The following is a 24975-nucleotide window of genomic DNA, read 5'->3' on the forward strand; positions in this document are numbered from 1 at the left end:
CACACACACACACACACACACACACACACACACACACACACACACACACTTTGTCTACAGGCTAGTTTTGCCCGGTCCAATATTGCGGCGACGAAGATCAACAAATAAGTTAACCAAAGCAGTCAATGTGGCATCTAACGCTGTCAATAAACAGTAACGTTAGGTCTAAAATTAGCACTAGCTAGCCACCAAAAGTTAACGTTAGCCAGCCAACTCCCTTCAACTCTGAAGAGTGAAATTCGGCTCTGTTGCACACATTTCGGTCAGTATTACAGAATTAACGTTATGTGACAGTTAGATACTTTCTAATCTACTACAGAAAATGAACACTTACCAAGTAGTGGATTTTCCCCTTTTTTATTTTTGCAGCATCCTCCAAATTTGGCGTTGGAGATGGTTGCAGCCAGAAATGGGCGGAAAGAGCGCGCACAGTCTCGCACATGCGCAAAGGGCACGCTGTCTCGCACATGCGCAAAGGGCGGTCCCGTATGAGACTTTTTTTAGGCGATCTAACGTAAATCAATCTCATAGGTGGAGCTATTAATATATTTTTAGTTAAACCACTTAAATATATATACATATGATCTTAAATAGATATATTTAAATAAAGCAAATTATATTTTAATGTGTCACCTCTAAGAAGGCCTTGAATAATTTTTTTGAGTGTATACACTGTTGGTGAATAAAGGAAATAAGAAAACTATGTTGGGTGTACCAAATTCATTTGTGTGCAACTTGTTGACAAACTTTAATTATGTCAAAGTAAATAGTAAAACTTATATTAGATGAAAACCTAATGTTCTCATTAACTGAATGTAAATGTATTATTTAATGACTACAAATGAGATATATGTTGAATTAACAAATGTAAAATATGTAGCCTGTACATATATTATTTAGGTTACTATAACATAACTGACTTAATTTGGTTAAGCTTAAATATGTCTTGTTGATCAGAAGTAAAACATTTTAATTTGCTGCATTTACAATCATTGTGTTACTGTAACATAAGTTAGTTAGATTAAACAAACTTAATATTTTTGCTTTTAATTAACAGAGGTAAATATAAATAAAAATACGTGGAACCGGTTGCCTTAATAAATTTAATTAAAGTCAATGATTCATTTTTTTCAGTGTACCTACAGCATCAACTGAGGAGAAGAACACCCTAAGTTGAATTTTGAAAAGGCACAATTGGTCGTAAGGTTGTTTCACTGAGCCAATTAAACATATAGTCAAACATAAATCAAAGTTATTCCTGTAGGAATAAAGGCCTCCTGGTCAGAACAACTCTAGGCCTTTCTATTTTGTTATTGACTGCCGATGTTACTGATGTTAGTCCAAAATTCAAGTTACAAAAGGTTTTTTCACCTCCAAATTTCCCTAGAAATGACCAGGAAATATGAATGCAACCCAATGCACAGAAAACTACAGGACACATGTCATAATGCAACACATCTTATCCAACTTCATTCCTCTACAAACACCTAATACTGCTTTGTCATAAAACTGTTTTTTTTTATTACTGTTTGTAATCAAACAGTAATTCACAGTAATTCACATTCATAATGCAGCACATAAAATCATCTTTTATATCACTTCCCTTGTGCTATAGCTTTAGAGGAGCTGGTACTCTGTATGAAAAGCAGAGGAAACTCAAGCTGCTGTACAGTAAGTGCCCTGTAAATGTGTTCAGGCATGTTTGGTGCTAATAGCAAGGTAGTCTTTATCTTTGAAATTCCACTTTCGGGATTGCTCCGGTGCCGCAGGAAATTCTGCCGGATGTATGTATTTTCACAGATGTCCGTTTCCTTCCACTTTCTTTGTGTTGTAATTTTAAACTCCAGTGGATTTATGAGGACTATGGTTGACTGCTCCTCAGATCTCTGTAGGGTAAATTGATAGACTATCTATCAAATCTGAGTTTTTTCTTGCACGACTATTTTACAGCGGCTCTGTGCGGAGCTTAGCGCCGTCCAAGACGATTGTGAATGGTTTAAAGAAATGGCAATAAACCAGAGCACATTTTTCTCCTATCCTGGAATGCTGTGTGGACTAGCCAGACCTTCCTCTGCTCCGTAGTGTGTGGATGGTCTGGCAAAGCGAGACTAGTAGCAAGGTAGCAGTAACCAGACAACAGTGTTAGCTCTGGAGCTAATGGAAAGTCTGTGTCTTTGCAGAGCTGATGCCCAAGAGAAGGACGACAGGATTGCTTGAGCAGAAAATGGGGGTTGATGTGTTCTACACATATACATATATATATATATATATATATATATATATATATATATATATATATATATATATATATATATATATAATGCCTGGTGCAGGGGGTCACTGAATTCTTCCATCTGATAATACGGGGCTTCTTGACTAAAAGCTGTATCACCAAGGGGCATTTTGGAGGCTTGCTGTCTTAACACTATGGAGGAGTTACTGTAAAAGTACTTCCATCACTGTTGCTACTGCTGGTAATAATAATATTAGTAACACATTTTACCTGTAATGTATGCATTCATCAAATTCATTTTCTAGGTAAAGTATATATAAATAGGGTTGGGTATTGTTTGGTTTTTTTTCGATTCCGGTGCTAAATCGATACTTTTAAAACGGTGCCGGTGCCTAAACGGTGCCTGAAACGGTACTTTTCAATAAAGTAAAAAAAAAAAGAAGAAGAAAAAAAATAAGGGTAGTAAACAACAGTCAGTGACTTGTTTATTGCTAAGGCCATGGTCAAAATTAAAGATTTAATAATAATGTAATAACTATAACAATAACAATAACTTATTTCACCAGTAAATTGCTGTTGAACCCCAGATGGGAAAAGGGTATTTTACAATTACTGTGAATGCACCACGAGGCAACCTGTTTTAAGTGAATGCACTGTCTGTGTTGTTTACTTCCGACAACGGCAGCTGCAAGTGAACGCACCGTCTGTGTTGTTTAATTCCGACAACGGCAGCTGCGAGTGAACGCACCGTCTGTGTTGTTTAATTCCGACAACGGCAGCTGCGAGTGAACGCACCGTCTGTGTTGTTTAATTCCGACAACGGCAGCTGCAAGTGAAAGCACCGTCTGTGTTGTTTAATTCCGGCCATATAAACATACTGTATATCTATGAATATTGTGCAGTGCAGACTGTTACATCCCGCTGTTGAAGTCCTCCACAGTGAAATACAGTCACACTTTACACTGTTTAACGTTAGCTGTCAGGATTTTACCGGTGTTTAATCCAGCTGCTAGCTAAAGGTAGGCTAACGTTACATGCTGTCAGGTGTAGTGTAAAGTCAAGCACCGAAATGAGGCACCGAAACTTTCGTTCTTATTCGGTCTCGTTACTACCGTTTACGTCGGCACCGGTTCCCTATTGGCACTGAGTTTCGGTACCCAACCCTATATATAAAGTATATATAAAGTAAATATAGCGGACTGCAAAGCACAAAATTCCCCCTGAAATGTAGCAAAGCAGAAGTATTCAGTTGTAAAAAAATGGAAATTATCAAGTACAAATACCTCAATTTTACTTAAAATACAGTACTTGTGTGTAGCAAAACATGTACATTAAAACATGTTAAGGTGTATGAAAGATCAATCAATATTTTAATAAAGAAAGATCATCTTCGCTCATTAAGAAGACTAAATCCTAAAACTATAATGCTAAATCCTTCAGTTTATGCAACAGAGATTGTTTTACATGTCATTTCAGCTCAGACTATAAGCATGCTGAGGTTGGTAAAAAGGCGGAAAATTGGGTCTTAACTGAACTTCTTATGCAATACCTTCTAACCAACTCTAAAATTGAGTGAAGCTGGTCGGAGCACAACATTGAGTCTCTTTGGTGGATGCTGAAGGTGCTTAGGTGCTCTATCTTATTCCCACACGGGGCTACAGGAGCACCTTGGGTACATTTTTATGCCATTAGTCAGTAGACTGTACAACATTTACTACACAAATAGTCTCCGTCTCTGCAAGCTGGGAGGATGTTAAGGGATTATGGGAACAGAGGTCTAGCAAATGCATTGCATCTTTTACAAATACCGACATGGTGAAATAGAAAGCGCTCAGCAGGAACATATGATCAATGAACGTGATGCTTTAAACAAGATTAGGACTTCAATTTGGTTTAGATCATTTTTATTTTGGGGGGGATTCAAATTATTGGCCGTCATTATTTAAAAAGACACTTTTTATTACAACAACAAAAAACAGATGTGGGGGGGGGATGGGATTGTTTCAAACCACCCAAATCCCCCCCCCCCCCTATCTACGGGCCTGCAGACTGAGTGTTTTCCACTCCTGTTATTTTGTGCAATTAAATTTTGGTTTCATTTTTACCAGCGAGTGACACCCATAATGCCTATACTCTCAGGTAGTTAATGTGCTCATTAGCATGCAATTCAGTTAGGCCCACACTAACACCAGGTTAATCCACTCACAATAATAAAAGCAACAATAACAACCTTGGGTTTTGACCCTTTTTGTGCACTACACAATCTATTATTCACTGTTGTATTTGTTTCCCCAACCCATTAGTGTCAAACAGTGGGATGAAGTAGGGATATACTGTAGAGGAAACTTGTGATTCTAAAATGGATTATCTGATCCCCTTATATTGGATAACAAATTAGTTTTTATACTTTATGTGCCCTAGTTGTTTGATGTTGCGTATCTATAAGCCTCTTGAGAAGTATTAGAAGTTTATTTAGATTAATAGCAATGACCCACAAAAAATATGAAGCGAAAACGATGAAACATTAGACTTGAAGTACATTCCAGTACATTCCAATAGGAGGTATTATTATAAGCGCATACTATACATGCCAAATAGGATATTAAAAATGACTGATGATGCACACTATTGCACCGTAAGTATCAAACATTCACTGTTGAAAATCTGAGTCAACACTTAATCATTCCTAGACGATAAGATCCACATACATTTCTGACAAAATGTTTATTATTTTTTAATGCTAAGGTGTTTATTAATATTGATTTTCAATGATTACTGAAAATCACTTTTAATTGATCACATCAAATCTGAGTTTTTGTTTATTTAATATGGACATGTGTAGGATGACAAGCTTTTGTATTGTGTTTTCTTTCTTTTTTATTGTGTTCACATTTTTCTGACTTAAATCCAAGGAGGTTGAAATCCAGGTACAGTATTAAAAGAGTACCTCTAACATTGGATAACATCCCCAAACTGATGCTTCTAACTTGACCTTGTAATTAATAAATAGTCACTCAGAGGAATAGTTCAATAGTTCAACAATGGATTGTTTCCATTCTCATGTTTGTATGGAGCTGGAGCAAGGTTTAGCCTAGAAGCAGGAGGAAAGCCAGCCTGGCTCTGTCCCTCCGAAGTTAAAATATACCAACACATTCTCACTCCCGCGTCAAAAAGAAATGCTTTGGCGTCTGTTATTGACGCAAATAGTCTCCTTTAGCGTCATATTTAGACGCGCTTGGTCGTGACTCTTTGCGTCACTTTTTGACGCTCTGAGTCAGGAAGTACGTTTTACTGACATGCGGCACGATAACGGGACACGAACCCCGGTCTCCTGGCAACCAAACTCCTTACGCGGATTTTCGGTCTTTCATACTCCTCGTCACCGTTGCCGCTCTTAATACTACGTCATATTACAGTGCCGCTGCTGAGCTGCTGCTCTGCCCGGTGTGTTCCATGCAGATGCTTAAGGGAGATTTTTGCGTCGGTATCCAACTCTGAGAGCTACTGACCAGTATTTTACGAGTTGGGAGTGAGAACAGGTTAAATATATACCTATCTACACATCTAAAGCTCACTAATTAGCATGTTCTCTTGTGTATCTTGGTTGTTTAATCTGTATACTAAACTGTATATATATATATATATATATATATATATATATATATATATATATATATATATATACACATACACATATATATATATATACACTGTATATATTAGGGCTGTAACGATATGCGATATGAAACCGAAAGTGCGACACTCACATCCACAAACTTGTGATAGTACTGTGAGAAGGTAGAATTGCGACACACCCCTTCCAACTCCCAGAGTTATCCTTCCCATCCAGATCACAAGATCACATCACAAGTTACGTTTTAAGCTCCTTTTTTCTGCTTGTGGAGAGCTGATATATGAAACTATATTGATGAGGACCGGCGAGTTAAATCAGCCGTCCAAGAGTATACCAGGCAGACACACAGCTGACAACCTGCAGGTGGAGGCGCTGGAGACAGGCTCAGACATACATGCCGCGGGCCGCTGTGGACTTGTGTCAGTCCTGCAAGCGGTTTCAGGAAAGTGGCTGCACGTATCCGACAATGCACAAAGCATCAACACTGGTACAAGCCAACAGCTGTCCGCGGAGTGCGGAAAGTGTGTCAGAGCCTTCCGGACAGGTGAAATGAGACTGCGTTTCCTGTGCTTTCTTTTGGAAGGCTGGCTGCCAAAAATCGCACCTTACCAGCTAATGAATTAGCTTGCGTTAAACACTAGCGATCAGTAAACAGAAGGTAGTGACTGGTGTCCGGTGTGTGCCATTGTTTATGAGTTTGCTAATAGGGAATGAGTCCTTACCCCAAGTGAAGGAGTTCAAGTACCTTGGGGTTTTGTTCGCGAGTGAGGGGACAATGGAGCGGGAGATTGGTCGGAGAATCGGCGCAGCGGGTGCGGTATTACATTCCATCTATCGCACCGTTGTGACGAAAAGAGAGCTGAGCAAAGCAGAAAGCTCTCGATCTACCGGTCAGTTTTCGTTCCTACCCTCACCTATGGTCATGAAGGCTGGGTCATGACCCGGAAAGAGCGAATCCAGGGTGCAAGCGGCCGAAATGGGTTTCCTCAGGAGGGTGGCTGGCGTCTCCCTTAGAGATAGGGTGAGAAGCTCAGTCATCCGTGAGGAGCTTCGGAGTAGAGCCGCTGCTCCTGCGTCGAAAGGAGCCAGTTGAGGTGGTTCGGGCATCTGGTGAGGATGCCCCTGGGCGCCTCCCTAGGGAGGTGTTCCAGGCACGTCCAGCTGGGAGGAGGCCTCGGGGAAGACCCAGGACTAGGTGGAGGGATTATATCTCCAACCTGGCCTGGGAACGCCTCGGGATCCCCCAGTCGGAGCTGGTTAATGTTGCTCGGGAAAGGGAAGTTTGGGGTCCCCTGCTGGAGCTGCTCCCCCCGCGACCCGACACCGGATAAGCGGACGAAGATGGATGGATGGATGGAAGAGAAGCTAATAAATACCATAGCGAAGTGGATAGCCACAGACTGCAGGCCCATTATTATTGTGGAGGACGTCGGTCTGAGAAACATTCTGAGAATCGCAACAAATGACGGCAGGTATGAGATTTTACAAGACGCACCATCACAAGAAGAATACACGAGTTGTATGAAAAGGAGAGGACTGCAAAAGCGACACCTTTACAACGTGCACCCGCTGTAGCTCTCACTGGGGATTTTTGGACATCACTGTCAACCATAATTACCTCGGAGTTACAGTGCATTATAGTGATGAACAGTGGACGCTGCATTCACATGCTCTGACTGTAATGAAAACAGAGGAGAGACATTATGCTGAAACGTTCACCTCTTCTCTACTTCACCTCACTCTAACAGGGACATTTAGTACTGAACATAGACAAAGTTATGCTACCCCTGATAAAAGAAAAAAAAATGTTCTGCTGTTATCTCAGAAATTGCCTGTTTTAATGTTATGATAGTGGCTCAGGATTTAGTGGGCAGTTTTATTTTATATATAATTGATGCTGATGTTAAGTGTTTGCAGAACAAATGTTATGGCACTTTCGTTCATATAGCAGAACATTTAAAATAAAACTGTGCTATACACTACTTTTGAATTCATTACTGGATTTTGCGATTACGATTAATCGCGATTAAAACTTTTAATCGCTGCCCAGCCCTAATATATATATATATATATATATATATATATATATATATATATATATATATATATATATATATACATAGTTTTTCTATGCATGGGAAACAAAAAACTGGTATTGGAACATCTCTACTTAAAACACATTGTTTGTGTGCAGAACACATGAGTCTTGGAACAAATAGGATATGTCTTAAATTGAGCCCTTATGCTAAGTGAGGCTAATCCCCTCCTGGCTCTAGCTCCAAACTAGAGTATGAGAGTCCTGTAACTATCTTTTTTTTTTATCTAATTCTGAGGAAATAATAATTTCCCAAAGTCAAGCTGTAGTCATTTAACAACAAACCTCCAAGCTTAGTTTCTACTTTTTAAAATTCAGTCACATTAGTCATGCAGCGTGTAGGGTTTTTTCCTTTCTGTGGTTTGAAGTAAATTTTACTAGATGGCAGATCAAATGAGAAACAGAAAATTCTGATAATAAATTCATTAATAATCCGTATACTTTACCAACTATGTTTAATGTGCCTTTATTCTTTGCCTTGAAGAATATGTTTAGTTTTTTTTATCTGAATTTCATTCTTATTTTAAAAGGTTTGTGCCTGGCAATGATCAGCTCGTATAAACATAAGCCCACCAGTTAGACATTTATAGCTCATCAAAACAGCCCTCCTCTGTAAAAGCTGCATGTGCATGCTGTGCTGGCTGCTGCTTTTCAGGAAATTAAATCTGTTACTCACTTTTATATATATGTAATTTTTATTCAAAAAGTGCTCTATACTTAAAATGTTTTATCATTGTGGACCATTTTAACACAGTTTTTGTTTTTTGTTTTTAAAAAGTATTGAAGGACTGTTATAGGTTTCCATCAGATAATAAATCTCACTAGAAAAGTAGCTTCAAAAGATTATGACCGAACAGAAGCTTATGTCTGATGGAAGCCAATTGTGCTGCTGTTGCAACTCAATTTCCGGTTCTTTGCACGTGTACGTGCACACACAGACCATAATATCCTCAAATCGAGGTAAGCGTAGGCTTAAGAATAATATGCCTCATCTGACAACACAATGATTATGGAATCGTTGGATTAAGGAAGCCAACTGCCTACGTTTTCTTTGATTTTTCCATAAACCTGTCAGGCTGAGTTTGTCTGCCTGTGGAACTAATCTTTAAGCAATCACTCCATTGATCGGCCACCCCTTGTGAAACTGTACGCTTGTTAACATGTAAATTGGAAAACGTAAATTGAAAAACATGCTTTTAGTGCAGAAAGAGAGATTTCAGGTGAATATGGCATGAGCCTAACTGAACACAGACATTTCATTTGAACTTGTACAGAGGCCCAAACCTGATTTATCAGGAGATGCATAAATGATTCAATGAAATAAAAAAAAAAAAAAAAAAAAATATATATATATATATATATGTGAGGAAAGAAAGCCATCAATAACATGTTACAATAATCATGTATTGTGGACCGAATCTAGCATACTAGGTGAATTAGTTTGATTAGCACACTCTTTGACCGCTATTGAGATTCTTTACACTCCTGTGATTATCATTTTGACAAGAAATAGACCAGATTGCAATTTATCTATTGAGGATTAATTCAATTTTGAGGTGAGACTAAAATATAAAATGATTATCATTAGCATTATGTAGTAGGGATTTCATATAAATGTATTTATACATTTCAAATACAGATGGTTCAGGTCCTATTGATATATTAGTTTGTTTTCTCCAACTGTATTTCTTAATTGAGGTTTTATTTCCTAAATTTTTTTTTATTCATTTATTGCTAAATTATTTCTTAACACTAGAACCGCCATAGCCTATGTTATTTAATGTTATGATAAAAAATAAAACTCATTTGAACAAAACACTTACATTTCTAAATTGTATTATTTAGGTCGGTGTGGGTGTGCACTATCACTCAGATGGAGTATTGTGTGTTGACTGTTGAACTGAAAGACACACTGCACACGAGAGAAATGGAGAGACAAATATAAATGCTGAGGGGACTTATTTTCATTCTTTGGTTTCACAAAATGTGAGAATATAATCATTTGCACCATGATTATATTTACCATTTAGTTTACTTGCCAAAATAAAAATGCTGAAATGCCTCTTAGGTATAATGCTGCAGGTTATATGCTGCTTACAGTTCAAAACAGCATTCCATACAACCATGAAAGACGATTTATTTGCGTGAGTTGCTTACAGCAACCTCCGATTTGAACTGAACGACACAGCGCAAATACCCAGACTATAACTGCATCAGGCGGCAGCATGAAAATAGTTATTCTAAAATAGCAGATTTTAGACTGCTAAGAGTACAACAGTTTTGTGTGGGATCAAGCTTTCTGGATGGACCCTGGGCGCCTCCCTAGGGAGGTGTTTCAGGCACTCAGGGAAGACCCAGGACTAGGTGGAGGGATTATATCTCCAACCTGGCCTGGGAATGCCTCGGAACCCCAGTCAGAGTTGGCTAATGTGGCTCGGTTAAAAGGGAAGTTTGGGGTCCCCAGCTGGAGCTGTTGCCCCCCCGACCCAAACCTGGATAAGCAGATGACGATGGATGGATGAATGGATTAAAGGGAAATCTGAGAAAAGACCCATTTGTTGGCGTAATAACAATGGTTTCATTGCAGTCTTTTTTTCAACAATATGAGTTTGGTGCCATGTAGTTGTAATTAAATCCCTGACTATTTTTTTTTTCCTCAGTTAATTTTTTTTCTTATTATTTTGTCAGTTCTATGATCATGATGAAAATTCTTAGGTCTTATAGAAAGCCATTTATTGGAAAGATGCAATTAGTGACCCCTCACCTTGACGGAAATAGCAGTGGTGGCTACTGCATATCTGTGCGTACTGAAGATGTAAAGCTCTTTTACATATAGCCTAAATCTGCAGATTATTCACAGTCTGTCTCAAGTTAATCTCTAGCCCTCCTGAGACGCAACAACTCCAGCCCCCCACACAGAATCTAGATTAATACAGCACTGGGGAAATCTGGTCCATTAAAACGTAATTATTATGAGATTGACTTCAGCTGTGTTGGTCCTTCTTTGTTTTTATCAAGATAGAGACACCTTGAATGAAAACCAAAAGTGTCAAGATGCTTTATTACACAGTTTACAAAAATAAGATCTACCATTGAAAGTCTTTGTAATTTTTGAAACAACATTTAGTCAGATGAAATTACGCACTAGCAGATTTTATTAGTGGCAGCTTGGTAGCTAATTAAGCTAACATTATCTTAATGGGTTGGTTAAAAAAAATGTCATCCATGGCTGACTTTTTTAGGTTCACGTACATAGGGCATAATTTTGATGGGTAAAAAATGTTTTCATAGAAATCAGGGAACAAAGGGCTGAGGGAACATGGGGATGACCCCGTTCACAAACCCGCTGTTTAAACCATTCCAATTTTGGTACAGACTCAAGCACACTACCTGGACATGAAAGGAAAGCCTGTTGTGCCTGCCTGTAGTTACGGTGAGTATAGTGTAATAATACAAAAACATAAAGACATACGGTGGAAAATCAATAAGCAATATGGGAAAGAAATTGAGGACTGCATTTTACATTTGTTGCCTTTCTGTAGTCTGAAAATATATGAGACGTGTCCATCAAATCAGGCTACAGCTACACTACTATGTTTTAGTTTAAAAACGAATAACATTTGCTACGCTTATGTCTCACGTTTATACTACTCTGGCTTTTCTGAGCCCCTAAACGGAGATATTTGGAAACACACTGTTGTAGTCTGGACGGCCAGAAACAAATCTTTGAAAAGGCCATCTTATGGGTTTAGGCCATAAGGTGAACTAGGACAAAGTGGCTAGAAAATGATTTTCGTTCCCAAACCTGGGCACTACTTTTTAAATTAATTTTTGCACAGACAAAACCATTATCGACTTTGTTAAAAGTTCTCCGCAAAATACCCTGCAGTTTTTTGTCACAATCCATAAAATGTATATAATTGTGAATTTGAAAAAACGAAAATCTGATACTGCTGGTTTTGTTTGTAACTTTCTTTATATTCATTTTATCAACAAATAATATCTCTCAAACTGACATTTATACATGCATCTAAACATTTGAGACATATTTTGGTGCATTATATACTCAAGTGTGAATGTAGACCATGAAATTTGGTACATTTGTAAAAAAAAAAATATGGTTCAACTTCACAAATTGGCACCAAGCTAAATTAAACAAACATTATAAATTTAGCAAAACAGTGATGTTTTATACATCAAAATGTTCAGTACGTACTGTGTAATCACAGAAAGATAAAATTATAAGCACACTTTGGCCCAAGTTGGCTGAAATGACTCAAAATGCTACCCTGTCCCCCTAATTTTGAATGCTGCAAAAATAATTGACAATTCTACAATAGATTCTTTACAGCTCAAAATCAACTTAAATTATAACACAGTGCATATTTACTCATCGGTATCATCCCTATCACTATCAGAGCCATCATCCCATGAAGGTCTTTCCTCTGTTTCCTGTGAAACATTTGCACAATTTTGGCAACAACATAAATCAGTACAAGACAGTCTTGCAGACATACAGGAACATCTTCCAGTCTCACATTTGCTATGCTTGCAACTGCAGTGGACTGCCTGCAGCACATTTTCAGGGGCAGGATTTCTAATCATCCAGGTCACTGTTAACTCACCATCCTCGAGGTGCTATCCATTGCCAATGGGTGAAGGGGCACACATTATACCTTTCAGAGAATGTCTCATGATGGCTGCTTGGTAGTTTGACCTTTTGCAGTGTTGGTAAGGGCATCACTTGTCGGGGGCATGGATAGTTCTGGCAAAGCTGACGACGCCATGCAGAATGCCTTGTATCTTGCATCGTTCACATTTTTGGCAGATGACTGGCCATACAGGTGGCACACATATGTGCAAAGTTGCTCAAATGTAGACTAAAACTGCTACCCAGATTCGTAAATGCAGTCAGATATTCCTCTTTCTCACAACCAACAGAAAATGCCTTTCTTTTGCCTTTGCCATAAAAGGCACTTGTAGAGGTATGGATCCCAATAAGTGCCAAAACAGACACTTGTGCCAAGAGCTGACGACACCATAGCTAAGTCAAGGAGTCTTGTTTTGTTGCCAACCCGCGTGAAAAAATACAACCTACATGGTAAATCTGGCTGCAGACTTAAAGCAATCACTGCCGCATCAGTATCAGGGCTCTTGATGACTACAGTTTGATGTTCCTGTGCAGCATGTTTTGCATGCAAAAACAGCCTGGTGTCACATTCCTCATGATCACATGTCAGATCTTCAACAGCACTGAGAGTTTGTAAACCCTCCATTACAGTCACGCAGTGACACAGGTCTCCATGTGCTATGTACAAGCTTAAGTCCTTACCCACAGTGGTAAGATCAGCCTCTCACCACACAACATAGAGGAAATCTGCCAGTGCTTCTTTGTTTGTTCCCTCTGATAGAAACGTTTTCCATTGTGTTGGTGTCTTCTGATCGCAGCCATACATTTTCACCAGTTGTGTACCACCACCAGGTCTGCGTGACCGTTCTAGGTTTTTAATACTCATTTTCGGATACTGGTCAATCACAAAGTCTATCCGTGTACAGTTGTGTTTTAGAGCAAGCTTGACTATGTACTGCAGTATGGTCTCTGCAAGCTCTCCAAAGGTACTTGGTATGGACCGAATGGCTTGAATGACTGCCTTTGCTTGGTCACTAAAGGTCTGTCAACTGATGGTGATAACAGTCTTTGGTCCATAAACTCTTTGACAGCATTTTCCCCCTTTTCCGGGGCTGTGAGCAAATCCATCATGATTTCTTCAGCTGCCACTGTCCCAGAGCTAAGACACACAATGCCATCTTGGTGTGTGTCAAAAGGATTCAGCATGGAATCTAGGGTGGAAATGATTCTGGTCACAGCCTTTTCATCAGCATGAATTTGTGTGCTGTCAAGGTCTTTTCGTTTCCTTATATTGGGAGATTTACCTGCCATTGCCTCACATTGTCTTGCTATGGCAGCCCTTTCATGTTGCGACAATATCCAGCGATATACTGCAGCTCGATTCTGTGTTAACCCTGTCCAACCACCCTTTGTCTTGGAATCTCTGTTGCATGTTTGCTCAATAGCCTGGTCACAAGCAATCGAGGCAAATCCATGGACACTTTGACGTTGGACAGTCCACTGGCCTTTAACACTGAGCTCACTGTGGCAAGAAGGATGCGTGAGGGGCAAATTGACCATTTCCAGCCAGTATGAAGGTAAATACCTAGCATAATTTACACGATCGTACGCAAAAAACCATGCCATCATCAAGCGCACTGTTGACAGGTGAAGCTGCCAGTCCAATTCTCGTGTTGCTCTCACAAATAGGAGTATCTGTACCATGTCGATGTATGAACTCCAGAAGGCAAACGTTGGGTTTTCTGCACTTCTTCTTTTAACAAAGTCTTCATATTTTGAACACATTTTGTCAAATTTCTCATTTGCACACAAAACATCCATTGTTATGTCCGGGAATGCACATTTGATCTCTTGATGACATCCATACACTCATCTCTCTCCTCTGGTGTCAGAGAGTCTAAGAAGGTGAGAAGTCTGATGCGTTGCAGACTCTCATACAGAAGTTTGTGTGCCCTCATGCTGCGGTTGTAAGGATGACCACTGATCACTCCATTGATGGATCCTGGGGCGACAACTTCGGACTCAATGAGTATGTATTACTTTAATTATGTGTAGTATAAATAGTAGCAAATCGAAAGCTGACAAAGTGATGAGATATTTTTTTTTATATTCTTCAGCAAGAAAATTATTTCTACTTTCTTCTACCTTAACAAATCATTAAACATTTTGAATTAATGGTGCAATTGTTGTGCAGTCAAGACTGTGTTTACAGACAAATCGCCAATATAGATGGTCAATGCTTTACTTTTGAAATGTGAAAATGTGAGGGAATTATTAATTATAATTTAATAATGCAATATAATTACTCACTGTTCTTCTGAGGTCCCAGTAACTGTTGAACTGGACTTTGTCAAGAACCTGGTGTACTGTCTATAACAGGACTTGTGGTATTGCACCTCCAGAGACACACAGGGCCAGATTTACTAACACTGGCGCAGTTTGCGCTGCGTCTGTTTATGCGAGTTCGGTAATAGCGCACGCTATGCTTCCACATTTTGCGTAGTATTTATCAACCCTGACACCCATCAGGCAATCAGCGCATACTCCGCCCTCCATTAGCGCGCCTCTAAAAGAGCAAACAATGGGCCCGTATGTATCTATCATGGATCTTCCTACGGGAAAAAGAAAGCGCAAGCTTAAATTTAGTGAAGAAGAAATTAACATCTTAGTGCATGAAGTAACCGCAAACCTGAACATATTACAGGGCAGAACATCCACAACCTCGGAAAAAAATGCAATTTGGATTACCATAACAAATAAAATCAACTCGTTATCATCTACACGGAGAGAAGTGGAGGAGGTAAAAAAACGGTGGCAAGACATAAAGCGCAGGACAAAAGAGAAGGTTGCGTACAACCGGGACCAAGCGGGAGAACCGGTTCAGGTCCACCAGAAATAGACACGCTAACTACTACAGAAGAGGTGGTGCAGCAAAACACCGTTGCGAACAGGTGGAAGGTGTTGGACGGCATAGATACTGCTGAGGTCTCTGTAGAGATTGAAGGTATGTGTGGTCTGTTGATATTACGGTTGTGTTGGCGGTTGGTGCATATGTTTAGCCTATATCGTTAATATTTCAACCCAACCAATGGGGTTACGTAATCAAAGAGTGTTATATAGTTAAATAATCGCAAAATTGCTTATCAAAAATGGAACAGACATGGAGGCTTTTTTCTTTTGTGCCAAGTGTATTTGATGCTATGTTTGTAACCTGTCCTGTCAGAGCGTTAGGGGAACCACTTGCACCGCCTGGCCTGTCTCAGCCTCCTGTGCAACCTGCCTCCGTCTCAGCGTCCTGCACGCAGGATAGATGATATTGATGAAATGCTGTTGACTGAGCAATGCGCCCAGACAAAGGCCCTTCAACATATATCTGGTAATGTGCAGCAGATGAACCGTGAAATAAGGCGAGGAATACCGGGCAGGTAAAGGAACTGGTTAGTGCAATGAATGGATTGGCCAGGGCAGTAACCAGATTATGTCGTCACCAACAACAGACCAACGACTGCCTAAGGACCATTGCTGCAGGCATGGTTGGTGGTCTGCAGGGGACCTCTGGCGTCTTATCCACACCTGCAGCATCCACATGTGCAGCCTCCACGTCTGCGCCACCTACACCTGTGCCATCCAGCATGGCACAATCCGCGCTCTTCACCCCAGTGACACATGAGCCTCTTCCAGCCAAATCTATGCCACACGCATGTTCTAAGAAAAAGAAAAAGGCCTAACTAAGCAAACAGTCCCAGTTAAAACATTGTCAAATAAAATAAGAACACAAAAAGCAATTATTCCAGTCTGGCTTGATTTATTTACTCCATTTTTGTATTTTCAATTTCTACCTAACAAAGATTAACTGAAGTATCTGCCAATAATTTCTTGTCGTAGACGTCTGCCTTCGGCCATGTCATATTGTTGGGGGGGGAATGCGATGTCCTCTGCCGGCGCGATGTCCTCCGGTGGCTCCATGTCCTCCAGGGGTATACCATGGCGGATGGCTATGTTGTGCACTATGCAACAAGCCACCACAATTTTGCACACCTTCTCCGGTGTGTATGCCAGCGCTCCACCTGTTCTGTCTAAGCAGCGCATCCGGCTTTTCAAAACGCCAAAAGTGCGCTCAATCACCCCCCTCGTCTGTATGTGTGCGTTGTTGTAATTTTGTTGTGCTGCAGTTGTGGGGTTAATTGGAGTCATTAACCATGGCTGTTGGGGATACCCACCATCACCTACAGCAAAATATAGAATATTACAGATATAGCACATTCTACGAAAGTAATGATAATGCATGAGCAGTTGGATAATACTGGTAGGCCTATATATGGCTGGACAAATTATTTTCACAAGGGAAATTAAGGTTCACTGTAAAACATCTCCAAACAATGCTTACCAAGTAGCCATGCCTCTCCAAAAGCCCGGTTGCTCAATCTTTGGTAGATAGCACTATGACGGAAAATGAAGCTGTCATGGACCGACCCAGGGAATTTGGCGACGACGTTGGTGATTGACATGTTGGCATCACATATGACTTGAACATTCATTGAGTATGCATGCTTCCTATTTCTGTAAACGTGCTCGTTGATTGAAGGTGGGAGTATAGGGATATGAGTGCAATCAATGGCTCCTATAATGTTTGGAAAGTTTGCAATGTGAAAGAAATCTTCTTTGATGCGTCTTATTTTGGCGTCAGTAGTAGGGAAATGTATGTATTGACCAGTGCGCCGTAGTAATGCGTTGAGTACCTGGGTGAGTATGTGGCTGAGTGAAGGCTGCGATATTCCCACAGCTGATGCAATGACCATTTGAAATGATCCTGATGCCAATATTTGTAATGTTGCCAGGAGTTTAACGTGTGCTGGGATGGAATGTGAGCGCTGAGTGAGAGGTTCCAGGTCATCTTTGATTTCGTCCAGTAATTGAATTATTGCATCGCTGCTTAATCTGTAACGTCGGATGATTTGTTGTTCGCTTAATTGAAAAAGAGTGATTCTCGTGGCATAAATCCTGTCTGCTCGCCGTCTTGGCCTATTTCTTCGCCTTGCTCGGATCACTGCTGCCATTGAGGTAAATTTGAACACACAGGAAATGCGCTCTCTGGTTCAGACCTGCTTTTAAGAGGCGGAGAATTTCCCCCGCAGAATAGAGGCGCACTCCTACTGACAGTCTTTGTAAATACCACAGAATATATAATAGCGACGGCGCTTATCCTCCCACCTTTTTGGGTGGAACTCCCACTTTCCCCATGACCCTCCCACGAACGCATATTGAAAGCGCAACTTGTCTTTTCTCGCTCATGTGGCAGGCAATCTGCGATTTTACCCAAGTGCGCCCCGTTTGTAAATAGCCCGCATCGGTTACGTCCGTCTTTGCGACCAATTAGCGCCTGGAAACAGGCGCAAACGGCTTGATAAATCTAGCCCACAGTCTTTGTCTCGAATTCAACTGTTCAACATTCAACTGTAGCGGTACTAACGTTACTACCCGATGGCACAGACTGGCCTAGATCTTGAGCTTCAGGACACTTTGTGGCCCGTTTCTCGGCCGCATCCATGCACTTTTTGTCAATGAAACGCCTGTAGCAAATGGAGTGAAACCCAGCGTCTTCGGGAACATTGTGAAACTCGATTTCTAGACAATGTTTATATGTTTCTGCTATTCTCTGATTCTCGCCTTGCAAGCCAAGCCACCGTTTGACGCAGTTTCTGAATGTACCCCACCGTGTGCGTGTAAAATCCTTTGTTTCTTCTTTCTTTATGGACGTGAGATGCATGTAGCATTGTTTAAAATATTTTTTACAGACTTTTGAAGGAGGTCTGGCCGTAATTTCCTCTTCTTCACTACTCGATATGGACAACTCGGGCACAGACATCTTGGACTAATGTTTACCTGTCGTCCCAAAAAACCGGCCACCTTATTGGTCTAGCGGGAAGCACATGACGATTGTTCCGCGAAGCCTCATCACTGATGATCAAAATATGATTATGCGAGGAAAAGACTATTGCTGACTTTTAACAGTAATAAAAAATAAACTGCAGGATTACAAATGGAGAACTTTTATTTTCTCGCCCAAAAGCAATAGATCTTTTTATTAGAATGAAAATAATTTAGTACCCCATATATGGGAACGGGATTAAACGTAAAACGTCTTCACCTTACGGCCTAGTTACGCAGGGTAACATACTTTTCAGTAACAGTTCCACCTAGTCATTGGTCGAAGTGATCTTACTTTTCACCATTGTTGTTCCAAAGTATTTTCAACTTAGGGACCGTTCGGTATTTATGGAATGGACCACCGGAGGAAAATAGGGGAAGGTCATGTCTTTTTATTCTTTGTTGATGGGAAACCAACTTTTGTATTCATGAGAACAGCAAAATTTCATAGAGCCTTGTTTGGTGCATATTTATCTATGTAGCTCTCTCAGTCTCGGCCCCTATTGCTAGCAGATGTGTCCCTCCTTGTTTAGTCAGCCAGACAATTTTGAGCTGTAGCTTTAGAGACCGTGGGATTTCCCAAACTGAATAAATCCCACATGCACATATAAACACAAAACTGCTTTGCTAGGTCCATCGTGTTGTAACTAAGACATCAAATAATGTTATACATTAGCATGATTGCCATACTGTTTATTTCAAAAACATCCAAAACTTAGCAGACCAGACGTAGGCTTTTATTTTGAAAAGTCAAAGCTTGCGCCGCAGACAGCACCAAGCTGGGAGGGCATGAGACAGGAGGTCTGCAGGCTCCAGCCTTACCCGACTCAAATATCCTTTCGGTCCCGGTGATTATTTGTGAAATTGTGCAAACAACAGCCTTTTCAAGGCATTTTGAGAAGGAAGGAGTGGTAGCATACAAGCTCCAAAATTGTCTGAGAAATGGAGTTTTGGATAATGTTTAGCTTCGGCAGCTTTACCTATGCTAAAATATACAATGACTGAGGAAGTCTACTGACGAGTCCATAGCAACCAGTTATTACCCAGTGTGCTTTGTTGAACGGTCTCAATGTTTTACTGTTTTATTTCATGTGAATACTAGAGGAGTAACTTAGTATTTGAAGTAATGCAGGAAGTGTGCCATTTAGTTTCCATGCTTATTGTGTTTCCACAACATTAGTGAGTAAATCTATTAAAATGGCCACCATAACACTGGAGTGTGATGCGTAAGATGAGAATGCAGAGGTTTAGTCACATATGCCATGGCTGTAAAAATGCAATGGGCAATTGTACATCTTTGCCAAGCGCAAACCAGTACAGAATGTATCAATAAATTGTTGGGGAGGGTCATCCCTCTTTTCCCAATCATTTTGGAGGGTCATCCAAAATGTATTGCTGGTGAAGGGAGGGTCAGGTCTATTTTGACTAAAGAGCCCAAAACTCCTCTGGTGGCCCCTGAAATAAATAACGAACAGTCCCTTATACAGCCATGATTTTGTAACCACAGAGTAATGTTAGACTATCTGCTTACTGTTTACTCCAGCACACGCATGCCCAGTGTATGCGAATGGTCATGTGATATAATTTCTGATACAGAGCCTAAACGCTGTGTAGACAGAGATGGCTTTTGTTTAAAAAAAAAAGTAGTAGTGTGGATGTAGCCTCAGTCTCAGCTGCAAGCAGAGCGATCTAAGAATGCATCAGAGAAGGTCATATATTAAGGTGCACACGCACACATGCACACAAACACAAGCCTTTAGCACCAATTCCATCAACGTTTCACCCTCAACCTGCCACCTGCTTCATTCCCATGAGGAGTCCTCTAGGAGCTCAAGGGTATCACTGCCTGTAATCTCCCTGGACAGACATGATGACAATTCCAGTTAACTGTTTCCTGCCAATAATGACACCGCAAAGCCCTTAAATACAGAATTCTGGTTCCTATGTAAGGATCATGTTCTTTGATTTTTCAAGTGCATTTAACACCATCCAGTCCCTCATACTGAGAGACAAGCTCGTAAGTATAGGCGTGGCCCCCTCCTTGACCACCTGGATAATGGACTACTTAATGTAGCCTGCTGAACTAAGGTTAGTTTATTTTTGTTATATTGGCAGTATTTTCAATTTGGCAGAAAGGCTTAAACCAAAAGAATAATTAACACAAAATTATCCAAAACATACGGCAGTGGCTTAGGACACAGACATAGAAAACAAAAAAATAAAACAATATGAATATACCTTCACAATAAACTCCAGTTGATTCTTAAATGTACAGTTTGACTTAGAAAGCACTTACATTTCACAGAATACAGACTCTGAAAAACAGGCTTCACCAGGGAGCGCACAACGTCACACACTTGTCACACTGATGTCTAAATACAATAAAAAACACAAACAGTTGTTGTACTTTACCAGTAACAACATAAACTAGCATAGGTGAGGCTTTATGCATGCTATTAATACCTTGCTAACACATGGAAACACTGGCGTCGGCCGCTACACATGAAATCCATCGACATCCATCCAAAGTCAATCTCATCTATAACATATCATCCAGTTAAAAGATGAACACAGATATAATTTTAACCTCTTGTACATACATGTTTTTAACCAGTTATGCAATATTTACCCATTTATTTCACACAATGTACTTGGCATTCTCCACTGTGCTGTTTCCCTGATCGGCCGAAAAGAAAAAAGAGAGCGACCAAGAGGCACCGCGCAACTCTTGGCGTGTGACACCGCCACCTAGTGGCTGGAATAACTAACTAAAAATGTACCTTCTGCCAGCGAACAAACAAACATATGCACATTTCTTTCATTTTTAGAATGCAAAATACATACTGAAACAAACCAGAAATAAATGTGATGGTGTTCAAATTCACCACCCGGCTACATTAACATCAAGGCTGCAGTTTGTCAAGTTGGGGAAGTGTGTTTCTGGGTCGCTAGAATGCAGTATGGGGGCTCCACAGGGGACGGTTCTGGCTCAGTTTCTGTTCACTTTGTACACAAAGCTGTGATTGACTGCCCACTGCTCCCTTGAGGGATGGGTTAAATGCAGAGAATGAATTTTGCTACATGTATGTGTATGTGACAATAAAGTACCTTTACCTTACCTTACATCTGACTTTAAGTACAACTCTGAGTCCTACCACATTCAGAAGTATTTGGATGCTACGGCTGTTGTGGCACGCGTGAGGTGGACAGGAGGAGTACAGGGTCCTTGTGGAGGACTTCTGCGACTGGAGCAATAGGAACTGCCTCCTCCTGAACACCACCAAGACTAAGGATATGGTGGTGGATTTTAGGAAGTCAAAGCCAACCTGCCAGCCGGTCTGCATAAAGGGGGAGGCCATTAAGGTTGTGCAGACCTACAAGTACTTGGGTGTGCTCCTGGACAGCAAGCTTGACTGGTCCGCTAAAACAGATGCTCTGTATAAAAAGGGGGAGAGCCATCTCTTCTTCCTCAGGAGGCTCAGATCTTTTGACACTTGTAGTGACTTGCTGCACATGTTTTATAAGACTGTGGTGGCGAGTGTCCTGTTTTATGGTGCAGTTTGTTGGGGAGGCAACATGACAGACAAGAACAGAAGACGACTCGACAAGGTGGTCAAAAAGGCTAGCTCAGTGCTGGGCAGAAGACTGGACTGGAACTGTAGTAGAGGGGCGTGCATGTAACAAACTGTACGCCATAATGGGCAATGACAACAAACCCCTCTACAACATCCTGGCTGGACAGAGGAGCAGTTACAGTGAGCGACTGCTCTCGCTGCACCGTAGGACAGAGATGTTCCTTTTAACACCACCTAACCCCCCGCCTGCATGAAGAAAAGTGTGTTTGCCTATTACACTTTCTTTCGTCTTCAAATTGTATCTCGGGGTGGGGGATACCACTAGTTGTGGCTGTGTTGGCAAGGTGTTAACAATCATAAATTGTTGTAAACATATAAATACTGTGGTGACCCCCGTGCGTAATGCTGCATGATGGTACTGCTGGCCCTGTAGGAGGACTACGCTAATGGAAGAATCAGGAGAAAAAGAGACTTCAGGGACCATGACAAGGACTGGCTAATATGCCGATTTAGATTCCCTAAAGCTGCGCTCTTGGATCTATGTACTGAATTGGGTCCAGTAGAGACAACGGGCAACCCGCCGGAACCGTGCCATCCCAGTCCAAATACAGTTACTCGCCACTCTGGGGGAAACCGGCTGTTTCCAGAGGGACATGTCAGACAACTAAGTGTTTTTTTGGACACTTGAATTTCCCTTTGGGGATGAATAAAGTATCTTCTATCTATCTGATATAATATTGGTCTTCGTCCTTTCAATGGTAGTCATATGAGTGTATATGATTCACTAAAAGGTAAGAGCAAAATCGTCAGTCCATTTATGTGTGAAAAATATATATTCACTCAGCACATATTAGCACTAATGGATAATGGTCAATGTTGCTGATCTGAGAAATTAGGCTTTTGCCTGTACTAGCTCCTATTTGTATCCAAATGCGCACACAAGCAAAACACAGTCTGTAAATAAGCATGTTTTGTAAAAAAGTATGTATCTGCATTTTCAGTATTAAGGATCAACAGTTACATGTTGGACGTTCAGAAAAACACAGGACACAGAGTGGTAAGGACAGTAGACAACATTGACAATACATGCTCCTGCGCACAGAATTGCGACCAGCTGCAAAGGCTTTGACCACCAACACAATTATAACCTGGTCGTTTCACAACAACATAGTTTTGTGTGCGTGATTTGTAACCCCCACCCCCCATCCCTCAAAATGATTACGCACTTGCTAATAGGGTGAGTTGAATATTGATGGAGGTCACAATAAAGAAGGTAAAGTAGTTGGTCACAGTCAAAACCCACAAATAAACACTAAATAGAAGTGAGACTGCTCAACCTGCTCATTCATTTGTAGGCTGGCTCTAAATCAAGCTAATGGCTATCAGCATGAGGCCAATATTAATATATATCCACAAAGTTCCATTTCTGGGATTTATCAGTTGCCGTCAAAAATTCCACCGGTGGATTTCTGAGGACGTGGTGGTTAGTATGGTTAACTGCTCCTCAGATCTCTGCAGGTTAAATCCAGACAGCTAGCTAGACTATCTGTCCAATCTGAGTTTTCTGTTTTACACAACTAAAAAAACATTAAGTTTTGAACGTACACGTTCCACCAAAACAAGTTCCTTCCCGAGGCTATTTTGCAGAGGCACCTTGGTTCCGTCCAGCGCTTAGCACCGCCCAAGATGATTGTGATTGGTTTAAAGAAATGTCAATTAACCAGAGCACATTTTTCTCCCATCCCAGAATGCTGTATGGACTTCCTCCGCAGCGCTGTGGAGGAAGGTCTGGCAATGTGAGACAAGGCCAATATAGACAGAGATTGTGTCACTTATAGCTCATATATTTTGTCACAGGCTTTCATAGGTCACCCATGTAGTTGGTTACAGAATGTCTTTATTGACCATGCATTTCATTTACTGGCAATACTTAGGGCCCTATCTTGCACTCAGCGCAATTGCCTTTGACGCATGTATCATTCCTATTTTGCACCCGACGCACAGCGGACTTTTCCCTCCACAGACGCTTACAGTCGGTAAATTAGGGAATGTATTTGCGCTCCTGGGGGCGGTTCAGCGAAAAGAGGAGGCGTGTTCCGGCGCAAACGTTCCCTGGTGCTATTTTGCAGTTTCAGAAAACAATTCCGCCACTGACCAGGAAAAACCTGGTCTAAAGTCAGTGGCGCTAGTCTAAAGTCAGTAGCACGTTATTCAGATGCTATTTTAGGGACGAATGCTTGTAGCTAATGTAGCGTGTGCACAACGCGCATACACTTCTCTCATCTACAGCAGTTCCCATTTTTGAAAACCATACATAATTGCAAAGAAAAATATTACTGAAAATGCGCTTCATGTGTTTGGATAGATCAGGAGGCACTTTACAGTACAGTCCTCAAAAAGTCGCAGCATTCTTTGCGGCTTGTTGTGTTTTACACAACATTTTCATGAATCATGGATGTGTTGATGACATAAATGAGGAAATATTAGAGGACTTAAGGAGACGTGATGTTGAACTACGGTGGGATTGGACACTCCAGCAGAATCTGGTCCGGTAGTGGCAATGCGCGATTCGCTCCTGATGGAGCGGGTGGACGGAGATGGAGTTGGGGGAGGAGGAAGGTGCACAACAGGAGCAGGTGGTGCGTTTGGAGGCCCACGCTCCATGGCTCCAGCAATCCTCTCCAGACTTGAGGAGATGCGCCCGAGAGGCCGCAGCAACATCGCCACCCGGACAAGACGGACATTTATTACTTTGCCGCATCCCGGACAGCTCCCGCTGGCATGTGGCAGGCAAATCCACGGTCATAATAGCAATCCGCCATGGAACAAGCACGCCTGCTCTTAAAGGGAATGTGAGATGACGCTCCGATTGGTTATTTT

Source organism: Perca fluviatilis, chromosome 1 (assembly GCF_010015445.1).
Source record: "Perca fluviatilis chromosome 1, GENO_Pfluv_1.0, whole genome shotgun sequence".
Classification (NCBI taxonomy): Eukaryota; Metazoa; Chordata; class Actinopteri; order Perciformes; family Percidae; genus Perca; species Perca fluviatilis.